Source organism: Kogia breviceps, chromosome 5 (genome assembly GCF_026419965.1).
Source record: "Kogia breviceps isolate mKogBre1 chromosome 5, mKogBre1 haplotype 1, whole genome shotgun sequence".
Classification (NCBI taxonomy): Eukaryota; Metazoa; Chordata; class Mammalia; order Artiodactyla; family Physeteridae; genus Kogia; species Kogia breviceps.
In genome coordinates this window covers 25,476,532-25,489,948 of record NC_081314.1, presented here as the reverse complement: position 1 = coordinate 25,489,948, position 13,417 = coordinate 25,476,532, and positions in this window count along the sequence as shown.

Below are 13,417 nucleotides of genomic sequence, written 5' to 3'. Positions count from 1 at the left end.
CAGCTTAGGAGGAAAGCAGTACCCGCATGCAACAAATTTGATCTCTTTATGGTGTCCTGGAAAGGAACTCTGGCACTTGTACTTCTCAAGTGAGCTTAGCTGGCATTTACACGAGAGTCTAACCACAAAAGGAACACCTTGAACCTGCCTGCGAATGGACAGTTTAGGAGGAAACCTTACCCGCCTGCTACAAATTTGATGTCTTGATGGTGCCCCGGAAAGGAACTCTGGCACTTGTACTTCTCAAGTGAGCTTAGCCGGCTTCTCCACGAGAGTGTAACCACAAAACAACAACTTGAAGCTCCCTGCGAGTGCACAGCTTAGGAGGAAATCTTTACCCACAGGCTACGAATTTGATCTCTTGATGGTGCCGCGGAAAGGAACTCTGGCACTTGTACTTCCCGAGTGAGCTTAGCCGGCATCCCCACGAGACTCTATGCACAAAATGAACACCTTCAAGCTGCCTGTGAATGCACAGCTTAGGAGGAAAGCAGTACCCGCATGCTACGAATTTGATCTCTTTATGCTGCCCTGGAAAGGAACTCTGGCACTTGTACTTCTCAAGTGAGCTTAGCTGGCATTTCCACGAGAGTCTAACCACAAAAGGAACACCTTGAACCTGCCTGCGAATGCACAGTTTAGGAGGAAACCTTACCCGCCTGCTACGAATTTGATGTCTTGAAGGTGCCCCGGAAAGTAACTCTGGCACTTGTACTTCTCAAGTGAGCTTAGCAGGCCTCTCCACGGGAGTGTAACCACAAAACAACACCTTGAAGCTGCCTGCGGATCCACAGGTTAGGAGGAAAGCTTTACCCGCATGCTACGAATTTGATGTCTTGAAGGTGCCCCGGAAATGATCTCTGGCACTTGAACTTCTCAAGTGAGCTTCGCCGGACTCTCCACGAGAGTGTAACTACAAAACAACACCTTGAAGCTACCTGCGAATGCACAGCATAGGAGGAAAGCTTTACCCGCATGCTACGAATTTGATTTCTTGATGGTGCCCCGGAAAGGAACTCTGGCACTTGAACTTCCCAAGTTAACTTATCCGGCATCCCCACGAGACTCTATCCAAAAAATAAACACCTTCAAGCTGGCTGCAAAGGCACAGCTTAGGAGGAAAGCAGTACCCGCATGCTACGAATTTGATCTCCTGATGGTGCCCCGGAAAGGAACTCTGGCACTTGTACTTCTCAAGTGAGCTTAGCCGGCCTCTCCACGAGAGTGTAACCACAAAACAACAACTTGAAGCCCCCTGGAATGCACAGCTTAGGAGGAAAGCTTTACCCGCATGGTACGAATTTGATCTCTTGATGGTGCCCCGGAAAGGAACTCTGGCACTTGTTCTTCCCAAGTGAGCTTACCCGGCATCCCCAAGAGACTCTATCCACAAAATGATCACCTTCAACCTGCCTGCGAATGCACAGTGTAGGAGGAAATCTTTACCCGCATGCTACGAATTTGATGTCTTGAAGGTGCCCCGGAAATGATCTCTGGCACTTGAACTTCTCAAGTGAGCTTCGCCGGACTCTCCACGAGAGTGTAACCACAAAACAACACCTTGAAGCTACCTGCGAATGCACAGCTTAGGAGGAAAGCTTTACCCGCATGCTACGAATTTGATCTCTTGATGGTGCCCCGGAACGGAACTCTGGCACTTGAACTTCTCAAGTTAACTTAGCCGGCATTCCCACGAGACTCAATCCAAAAAATAAACACCTTCAAGCTGGCTGCAAAGGCACAGCTTAGGAGGAAAGCAGTACCCGCATGCAACAAATTTGATCTCTTTATGGTGTCCTGGAAAGGAACTCTGGCACTTGTACTTCTCAAGTGAGCTTAGCTGGCATTTACACGAGAGTCTAACCACAAAAGGAACACCTTGAACCTGCCTGCGAATGCACAGTTTAGGAGGAAACCTTACCCGCCTGCTACAAATTTGATGTCTTGATGGTGCCCCGGAAAGGAACTCTGGCACTTGTACTTCTCAAGTGAGCTTAGCCGGCTTCTCCACGAGAGTGTAACCACAAAACAACAACTTGAAGCTCCCTGCGAGTGCACAGCTTAGGAGGAAAGCTTTACCCGCAGGCTACGAATTTGATCTCTTGATGGTGCCCCGGAAAGGAACTCTGGCACTTGTACTTCCCGAGTGAGCTTAGCCGGCATCCCCACGAGACTCTATGCACAAAATGAACACCTTCAAGCTGCCTGTGAATGCACAGCTTAGGAGGAAAGCAGTACCCGCATGCTACGAATTTGATCTCTTTATGCTGCCCTGGAAAGGAACTCTGGCACTTGTACTTCTCAAGTGAGCTTAGCTGGCATTTCCACGAGAGTCTAACCACAAAAGGAACACCTTGAACCTGCCTGCGAATGCACAGTTTAGGAGGAAACCTTACCCGCCTGCTACGAATTTGATGTCTTGAAGGTGCCCCGGAAAGTAACTCTGGCACTTGTACTTCTCAAGTGAGCTTAGCAGGCCTCTCCACGGGAGTGTAACCACAAAACAACACCTTGAAGCTGCCTGCGAATGCACAGGTTAGGAGGAAAGCTTTACCCGCATGCTACGAATTTGATGTCTTGAAGGTGCCCCGGAAATGATCTCTGGCACTTGAACTTCTCAAGTGAGCTTCGCCGGACTCTCCACGAGAGTGTAACCACAAAACAACACCTTGAAGCTACCTGCGAATGCACAGCATAGGAGGAAAGCTTTACCCGCATGCTACGAATTTGATTTCTTGATGGTGCCCCGGAAAGGAACTCTGGCACTTGAACTTCCCAAGTTAACTTATCCGGCATCCCCACGAGACTCTATCCAAAAAATAAACACCTTCAAGCTGGCTGCAAAGGCACAGCTTAGGAGGAAAGCAGTACCCGCATGCTACGAATTTGATCTCTTGATGGTGCCCCGGAAAGGAACTCTGGCACTTGTACTTCTCAAGTGAGCTTAGCCGGCCTCTCCACGAGAGTGTAACCACAAAACAACAACTTGAAGCTGCCTGCGAATGCACAGCATAGGAGGAAAGCTTTACCCGCATGGTACGAATTTGATCTCTTGATGGTGCCCCGGAAAGGAACTCTGGCACTTGTACTTCCCAAGTTAACTTAGCCAGCATCCCCACGAGACTCCATCCAAAAAATGAACACCTTCAAGCTGGCTGCGAATGCACAGCTTAGGAGGAAAGCAGTACCCGCATGCTACTAATTTGATCATTTGATGGTGCCCCCGAAAGGAACTCTGGCACTTGTACTTCCCGAGTGAGCTTAGCTGGCATCCCCACGAGACTCTATGCACAAAATGAACACCTTCAAGCTGCCTGTGAATGCACAGCTTAGGAGGAAAGCAGTACCCGCATGCTACGAATTTGATCTCTTTATGGTGTCCTGGAAAGGAACTCTGGCACTTGTACTTCTCAAGTGAGCTTAGCTGGCATTTCCACGAGAGTCTAACCACAAAAGGAACACCTTGAACCTGCCTGCGAATGCACAGTTTAGGAGGAAACCTTACCCGCCTGCTACGAATTTGATGTCTTGATGGTGCCCCGGAAAGTAACTCTGGCACTTGTACTTCTCAAGTGAGCTTAGCCGGCCTCTCCACGAGAGTGTAACCACAAAACAACAACTTGAAGCTCCCTGCGAATGCACAGCTTAGGAGGAAAGCTTTACCCGCATGCTACGAATTTGATCTCTTGATGGTGCCCCGGAAAGGAACTCTGGGACTTGTACTTCCCCAGTGAGCTTAGCCGGCATCCCCACGAGTCTGTATCCACAAAATGAACACATTCAAGCTGCTTGTGAAAGCACAGCTTAGGAGGAAAGCAGTACCCGCATGCTACGAATTTGATCTCTTTATGCTGCCCCGGAAAGGAACTCTGGCACTTGAACTTCCCAAGTTAACTTAGCCGGCATCCCCATGAGACTCTATCCAAAAAATAAACACCTTCAAGCTGGCTGCAAAGGCACAGCTTAGGAGGAAAGCAGTACCCGCATGCTACGAATTTGATCTCCTGATGGTGCCCCGGAAAGGAACTCTGGCACTTGTACTTCTCAAGTGAGCTTAGCCGGCCTCTCCACGAGAGTGTAACCACAAAACAACAACTTGAAGCTGCCTGCGAATGCACAGCTTAGGAGGAAAGCTTTACCCGCATGGTACGAATTTGATCTCTTGATGGTGCCCCGGAAAGGAACTCTGGCACTTGTTCTTCCCAAGTGAGCTTAGCCGGCATCCCCAAAAGACTCTATCCACAAAATGATCACCTTCAACCTGCCTGCGAATGCACAGTGTAGGAGGAAAGCTTTACCCGCATGCTACGAATTTGATGTCTTGAAGGTGCCCCGGAAATGATCTCTGGCACTTGAACTTCTCAAGTGAGCTTCGCCGGACTCTCCACGAGAGTGTAACCACAAAACAACACCTTGAAGCTACCTGCGAATGCACAGCATAGGAGGAAAGCTTTACCCGCATGCTACGAATTTGATTTCTTGATGGTGCCCCGGAAAGGAACTCTGGCACTTGAACTTCCCAAGTTAACTTATCCGGCATCCCCACGAGACTCTATCCAAAAAATAAACACCTTCAAGCTGGCTGCAAAGGCACAGCTTAGGAGGAAAGCAGTACCCGCATGCTAGGAATTTGATCTCTTGATGGTGCCCCGGAAAGGAACTCTGGCACTTGTACTTCTCAAGTGAGCTTAGCCGGCCTCTCCACGAGAGTGTAACCACAAAACAACAACTTGAAGCTGCCTGCGAATGCACAGCATAGGAGGAAAGCTTTACCCGCATGGTACGAATTTGATCTCTTGATGGTGCCCCGGAAAGGAACTCTGGCACTTGTACTTCCCAAGTTAACTTAGCCGGCATCCCCACGAGACTCCATCCAAAAAATGAACACCTTCAAGCTGGCTGCGAATGCACAGCTTAGGAGGAAAGCAGTACCCGCATGCTACTAATTTGATCATTTGATGGTGCCCCCGAAAGGAACTCTGGCACTTGTACTTCCCGAGTGAGCTTAGCTGGCATCCCCACGAGACTCTATGCACAAAATGAACACCTTCAAGCTGCCTGTGAATGCACAGCTTAGGAGGAAAGCAGTACACGCATGCTACGAATTTGATCTCTTTATGGTGTCCTGGAAAGGAACTCTGGCACTTGTACTTCTCAAGTGAGCTTAGCTGGCATTTCCACGAGAGTCTAACCACAAAAGGAACACCTTGAACCTGCCTGCGAATGCACAGTTTAGGAGGAAACCTTACCCGCCTGCTACGAATTTGATGTCTTGATGGTGCCCCGGAAAGTAACTCTGGCACTTGTACTTCTCAAGTGAGCTTAGCCGGCCTCTCCACGAGAGTGTAACCACAAAACAACAACTTGAAGCTCCCTGCGAATGCACAGCTTAGGAGGAAAGCTTTACCCGCATGCTACGAATTTGATCTCTTGATGGTGCCCCGGAAAGGAACTCTGGGACTTGTACTTCCCCCGTGAGCTTAGCCGGCATCCCCACGAGTCTCTATCCACAAAATGAACACATTCAAGCTGCTTGTGAATGCACAGCTTAGGAGGAAAGCAGTACCCGCATGCTACGAATTTGATCTCTTTATGCTGCCCCGGAAAGGAACTCTGGCACTTGAACTTCCCAAGTTAACTTAGCCGGCATCCCCACGAGACTCCATCCAAAAAATGATCACCTTCAACCTGCCTGCGAATGCACAGTGTAGGAGGAAAGCTTTACCCGCATGCTACGAATTTGATGTGTTGAAGGTGCCCCGGAAATGATCTCTGGCACTTGAACTTCTCAAGTGAGCTTCGCCGGACTCTCCACGAGAGTGTAACCACAAAACAACACCTTGAAGCTACCTGCGAATGCACAGCTTAGGAGGAAAGCTTTACCCGCATGCTACGAATTTGATCTCTTGATGGTGCCCCGGAAAGGAACTCTGGCACTTGAACTTCTCAAGTTAACTTAGCCGGCATCCCCACGAGACTCAATCCAAAAAATAAACACCTTCAAGCTGGCTGCAAAGGCACAGCTTAGGGGGAAAGCAGTACCCGCATGCAACAAATTTGATCTCTTTATGGTGTCCTGGAAAGGAACTCTGGCACTTGTACTTCTCAAGTGAGCTTAGCTGGCATTTACACGAGAGTCTAACCACAAAAGGAACACCTTGAACCTGCCTGCGAATGCACAGTTTAGGAGGAAACCTTACCCGCCTGCTACGAATTTGATGTCTTGATGGTGCCCCGGAAAGGAACTCTGGCACTTGTACTTCTCAAGTGAGCTTAGCCGGCTTCTCCACGAGAGTGTAACCACAAAACAACAACTTGAAGCTCCCTGCGAGTGCACAGCTTAGGAGGAAAGCTTTACCCGCAGGCTACGAATTTGATCTCTTGATGGTGCCCCGGAAAGGAACTCTGGCACTTGTACTTCCCGAGTGAGCTTAGCCGGCATCCCCACGAGACTCTATGCACAAAATGAACACCTTCAAGCTGCCTGTGAATGCACAGCTTAGGAGGAAAGCAGTACCCGCATGCTACGAATTTGATCTCTTTATGGTGTCCTGGAAAGGAACTCTGGCACTTGTACTTCTCAAGAGAGCTTAGCTGGCATTTCCACGAGAGTCTAACCACAAAAGGAACACCTTGAACCTGCCTGCGAATGCACAGTTTAGGAGGAAACCTTACCCGCCTGCTACGAATTTGATGTCTTGATGGTGCCCCGGAAAGGAACTCTGGCACTTGTACTTCTCAAGTGAGCTTAGCCGGCCTCTCCACGAGAGTGTAACCACAAAACAACAACTTGAAGCTCCCTGCGAATGCACAGCTTAGGAGGAAAGCTTTACCCGCATGCTACGAATTTGATCTCTTGATGGTGCCCCGGAAAGGAACTCTTGCACTTGTACTTCCCGAGTGAGCTTAGCCGGCATCCCCACGAGTCTCTATCCACAAAATGAACACATTCAAGCTGCTTGTGAATGCACAGCTTAGGAGGAAAGCAGTTCCCGCATGCTACGAATTTGATCTCTTTATGATGCCCCGGAAAGGAACTCTGGCACTTGAACTTCCCAAGTTAACTTAGCCGGCATCCCCACGAGACTCTATCCAAAAAATAAACACCTTCAAGCTGGCTGCAAAGGCACAGCTTAGGAGGAAAGCAGTACCCGCATGCTACGAATTTGATCTCCTGATGGTGCCCCGGAAAGGAACTCTGGCACTTGTACTTCTCAAGTGAGCTAAGCCGGCCTCTCCACGAGAGTGTAACCACAAAACAACAACTTGAAGCTGCCTGCGAATGCACAGCTTAGGAGGAAAGCTTTACCCGCATGGTACGAATTTGATCTCTTGATGGTGCCCCGGAAAGGAACTCTGGCACTTGTTCTTCCCAAGTGAGCTTAGCCGGCATCCCCACGAGACTCTATCCACAAAATGATCACCTTCAACCTGCCTGCGAATGCACAGTGTAGGAGGAAAGCTTTACCCGCATGCTACGAATTTGATGTCTTGAAGGTGCCCCGGAAATGATCTCTGGCACTTGAACTTCTCAAGTGAGCTTCGCCGGACTCTCCACGAGAGTGTAACCACAAAATAACACCTTGAAGCTACCTGCGAATGCACAGCTTAGGAGGAAAGCAGTACCCGCATGCTACGAATTTGATCTCATGATGGTGCCCCGGAAAGGAACTCTGGCACTTGAACTTCTCAAGTTAACTTAGCTGGCATCCCCACGAGACTCTATCCAAAAAAAAAACACCTTCAAGCTGGCTGCAAAGGCACAGCTTAGGAGGAAAGCAGTACCCGCATGCAACAAATTTGATCTCTTTATGGTGTCCTGGAAAGGAACTCTGGCACTTGTACTTCTCAAGTGAGCTTAGCTGGCATTTCCACGAGAGTCTAACCACAAAAGGAACACCTTGAACCTGCCTGCGAATGCACAGTTTAGGAGGAAACCTTACCCGCCTGCTACGAATTTGATGTCTTGATGGTGCCCGGGAAAGGAACTCTGGCACTTGTACTTCTCAAGTGAGCTTAGCCGGCCTCTCCACGAGAGTGTAACCACAAACCAACAACTTGAAGCTCCCTGCGAGTGCACAGCTAATGAGGAAAGCTTTACCCGCAGTCTACGAATTTGATCTCTTGATGGTGCCCCGGAAAGTAACTCTGGCACTTGTACTTCTCAAGTGAGCTTAGCGGGCCTCTCCACGGGAGTGTAACCACAAAACAACACCTTGAAGCTGCCTGCGAATGCACAGGTTAGGAGGAAAGCTTTACCCGGATGCTACGAATTTGATCTCTTGGTGGTGACCCGGAAAGGAACTCTGGCACTTGATCTTCCCAAGTGAGCTTAGCCGGCAACCCCACGAGACTCTATCCACAAAATGATCACCTTCAACCTGTCTGCGAATGCACAGTGTAGGAGGAAAGCTTTACCCGCATGCTACGACTTTGATGTCTTGAAGGTGCCCCGGAAATGATCTCTGGCACTTGAACTTCTCAAGTGAGCTTCGCCAGACTCTCCACGAGAGTGTAACCACAAAACAACACCTTGAAGCTACCTGCGAATGCACAGCTTAGGAGGAAAGCTTTACCCGCATGCTATGAATTTGATCTCTTGATGGTGCCCCGGAAAGGAACTCTGGCACTTGAACTTCCCAAGTTAACTTAGCCGGCATCCCCACGAGACTCTATCCAAAAAATAAACACCTTCAAGCTGGCTGCAAAGGCACAGCTTAGGAGGAAAGCAGTACCCGCATGCTAGGAATTTGATCTCTTGATGGTGCCCCGGAAAGGAACTCTGGCACTTGTACTTCTCAAGTGAGCTTAGCCGGCCTCTCCACGAGAGTGTAACCACAAAACAACAACATGAAACTCCCTACGAATGCACAGCTTACGAGGAAAGCTTTACCCGCATGGTACGAATTTGATCTCTTCATGGTGCCCCGGAAAGGAACTCTGGCTCTTGTACTTCCAAAGTTAACTTAGCCGGCATCCCCATGAGACTCTATTCAAAAAATGAACACCTTCAAGCTGGCTGCGAATGCACAGCTTAGGAGGAAAGCAGTACCCGCATGCTACGAATTTGATCACTTGATGGTGCCCCGGAAAGGAACTCTGGCACTTGTACTTCCCGAGTGAGCTTAGCCGGCATCCCCACGAGACTCTATCCACAAAATGAACACCTTCAAGCTGCCTGTGAATGCACAGCTTAGGAGGAAAGCAGTACCCGCATGCTACGAATTTGATCTCTTTATGCTGCCCTGGAAAGGAACTCTGGCACTTGTACTTCTCAAGTGAGCTTAGCTGGCATTTCCACGAGAGTCTAACCACAAAAGGAACACCTTGAACCTGCCTGCGAATGCACAGTTTAGGAGGAAACCTTACCCGCCTGCTACGAATTTGATGTGTTGAAGGTGCCCCGGAAAGTAACTCTGGCACTTGTACTTCTCAAGTGAGCTTAGCGGGCCTCTCCACGGGAGTGTAACCACAAAACAACACCTTAAAGCTGCCTGCGAATGCACAGGTTAGGAGGAAAGCTTTACCCGCATGCTACGAATTTGATGTCTTGAAGGTGCCCCGGAAATGATCTCTGGCACTTGAACTTCTCAAGTGAGCTTAGCGGGTCTCTCCACGGGAGTGTAACCACAAAACAACACCTTGAAGCTGCCTGCGAATGCACAGGTTAGGAGGAAAGCTTTACACGCATGCTACGAATTTGATGTCTTGAAGGTGCCCCGGAAATGATCTCTGGCACTTGAACTTCTCAAGTGAGCTTCGCTGGACTCTCCACGAGAGTGTAACCACAAAACAACACCCTGAAGCTACCTGCGAATGCACAGCATAGGAGGAAAGCTTTACCCGCATGCTACGAATTTGATCTCTTGATGGTGACCCGGAAAGGAACTCTGGCACTTGAACTTCCGAAGTTAACTTATCCGGCATCCCCACGAGACTCTATCCAAAAAATAAACACCTTCAAGCTGGCTGCAAAGGCACAGCTTAGGAGGAAAGCAGTACCCGCATGCTACGAATTTGATCTCTTGATGGTGCCCCGGAAAGGAACTCTGGCACTTGTACTTGTGAAGTGAGCTTAGCCGGCCTCTCCACGAGAGTGTAACCACAAAACAACAACTTGAAGCTCCCTGCGAATGCACAGCATAGGAGGAAATCTTTACCCGCATGCTACGAATTTGATCTCTTGATGGTGCCCCGGAAAGAAACTCTGGCACTTGTACTTCCCAAGTTAACTTAGCCGGCATCCCCACGAGACTCCATCCAAAAAATGAACACCTTCAAGCTGGCTGCGAATGCACAGCTTAGGAGGAAAGCAGAACCCGCATGCTACGAATTTGATCATTTGATGGTGCCCCCGAAAGGAACTCTGGCACTTGTACTTCCCGAGTGAGCTTAGCCGGCATCCCCAAGAGACTCTATGCACAAAATGAACACCTTCAAGCTGCCTGTGAATGCACAGCTTAGGAGGAAAACAGTACCCGCATGCTACGAATTTGATCTCTTTATGGTGTCCTGGAAAGGAACTCTGGCACTTGTACTTCTCACGTGAGCTTAGCTGGCATTTCCACGAGAGTCTAACCACAAAAGGAACACCTTGAACCTGCCTGCGAATGCACCGTTTAGGAGGAAACCTTACCCGCCTGCTACGAATTTGATGTCTTGATGGTACCCCGGAAAGGAACTCTGGCACTTGAACTTCTCAAGTGAGCTTAGCCGGCCTCTCCACGAGAGTGTAACCACAAAACAACAACTTGAAGCTCCCTGCGAATGCACAGCTTAGGAGGAAAGCTTTACCCGCATGGTACGAATTTGATCTCTTGATGGTGCCCCGGAAAGGAACTCTGGCACTTGTACTTCCCGAGTGAGCTTAGCCGGCATCCCCACGAGTCTCTATCCACAAAATGAACACATTCAAGCTGCTTGTGAATGCACAGCTTAGGAGGAAAGCAGTACCCGCATGCTACGAATTTGATCTCTTTATGCTGCCCCGGAAAGGAACTCTGGCACTTGAACTTCCCAAGTTAACTTAGCCGGCATCCCCACGAGACTCAATCCAAAAAATAAACACCTTCAAGCTGGCTGCAAAGGCACAGCTTAGGAGGAAAGCAGTACCCGCATGCAACAAATTTGATCTCTTTATGGTGTCCTGGAAAGGAACTCTGGCACTTGTACTTCTCAAGTGAGCTTAGCTGGCATTTACACGAGAGTCTAACCACAAAAGGAACACCTTGAACCTGCCTGCGAATGCACAGTTTAGGAGGAAACCTTACCCGCCTGCTACGAATTTGATGTCTTGATGGTGCCCCGGAAAGGAACTCTGGCACTTGTACTTCTCAAGTGAGCTTAGCCGGCCTCTCCACGAGAGTGTAACCACAAAACAACAACTTGAAGCTCCCTGCGAATGCACAGCTTAGGAGGAAAGCTTTACCCGCATGCTACGAATTTGATCTCTTGATGGTGCCCCGGAAAGGAACTCTTGCACTTGTACTTCCCGAGTGAGCTTAGCCGGCATCCCCACGAGTCTCTATCCACAAAATGAACACATTCAAGCTGCTTGTGAATGCACAGCTTAGGAGGAAAGCAGTACCCGCATGCTACGAATTTGATCTCTTTATGCTGCCCCGGAAAGGAACTCTGGCACTTGAACTTCCCAAGTTAACTTAGCCGGCATCCCCACGAGACTCTATCCAAAAAATAAACACCTTCAAGCTGGCTGCAAAGGCACAGCTTAGGAGGAAAGCAGTACCCGCATGCTACGAATTTGATCTCCTGATGGTGCCCCGGAAAGGAACTCTGGCACTTGTACTTCTCAAGTAAGCTTAGCCGGCCTCTCCACGAGAGTGTAACCACAAAACAACAACTTGAAGCTCCCTGCGAATGCACAGCTTAGGAGGAAAGCTTTACCCGCATGGTACGAATTTGATCTCTTGATGGTGCCCCGGAAAGGAACTCTGGCACTTGTTCTTCCCAAGTGAGCTTAGCCGGCATCCCCAAGAGACTCTATCCACAAAATGATCACCTTCAACCTGCCTGCGAATGCACAGTGTAGGAGGAAAGCTTTACCCGCATGCTACGAATTTGATGTCTTGAAGGTGCCCCGGAAATGATCTCTGGCACTTGAACTTCTCAAGTGAGCTTCGCCGGACTCTCCACGAGAGTGTAACCACAAAACAACACCTTGAAGCTACCTGCGAATGCACAGCTTAGGAGGAAATCTTTACCCGCATGCTACGAATTTGATCTCTTGATGGTGCCCCGGAACGGAACTCTGGCACTTGAACTTCTCAAGTTAACTTAGCCGGCATTCCCACGAGACTCAATCCAAAAAATAAACACCTTCAAGCTGGCTGCAAAGGCACAGCTTAGGAGGAAAGCAGTACCCGCATGCAACAAATTTGATCTCTTTATGGTGTCCTGGAAAGGAACTCTGGCACTTGTACTTCTCAAGTGAGCTTAGCTGGCATTTACACGAGAGTCTAACCACAAAAGGAACACCTTGAACCTGCCTGCGAATGCACAGTTTAGGAGGAAACCTTACCCGCCTGCTACAAATTTGATGTCTTGATGGTGCCCCGGAAAGGAACTCTGGCACTTGTACTTCTCAAGTGAGCTTAGCCGGCTTCTCCACGAGAGTGTAACCACAAAACAACAACTTGAAGCTCCCTGCGAGTGCACAGCTTAGGAGGAAAGCTTTACCCGCAGGCTACGAATTTGATCTCTTGATGGTGCCCCGGAAAGGAACTCTGGCACTTGTACTTCCCGAGTGAGCTTAGCCGGCATCCCCTCGAGACTCTATGCACAAAATGAACACCTTCAAGCTGCCTGTGAATGCACAGCTTAGGAGGAAAGCAGTACCCGCATGCTACAAATTTGATCTCTTTATCCTGCCCTGGAAAGGAACTCTGGCACTTGTACTTGTGAAGTGAGCTTAGCCGGCCTCTCCACGAGAGTGTAACCACAAAACAACAACTTGAAGCTGCGTGCGAATGCACAGCATAGGAGGAAAGCTTTACCCGCATGCTACGAATTTGATCTCTTGATGGTGCCCCGGAAAGAAACTCTGGCACTTGTACTTCCCAAGTTAACTTAGCCGGCATCCCCACGAGACTCCATCCAAAAAATGAACACCTTCAAGCTGGCTGCGAATGCACAGCTTAGGAGGAAAGCAGTACCCGCATGCTACGAATTTGATCATTTGATGGTGCCCCCGAAAGGAACTCTGGCACTTGTACTTCCCGAGTGAGCTTAGCCGGCATCCCCACGAGACTCTATGCACAAAATGAACACCTTCAAGCTGCCTGTGAATGCACAGCTTAGGAGGAAAGCAGTACCCGCATGCTACGAATTTGATCTCTTTATGCTGCCCTGGAAAGGAACTCTGGCACTTGTACTTCTCACGTGAGCTTAGCTGGCATTT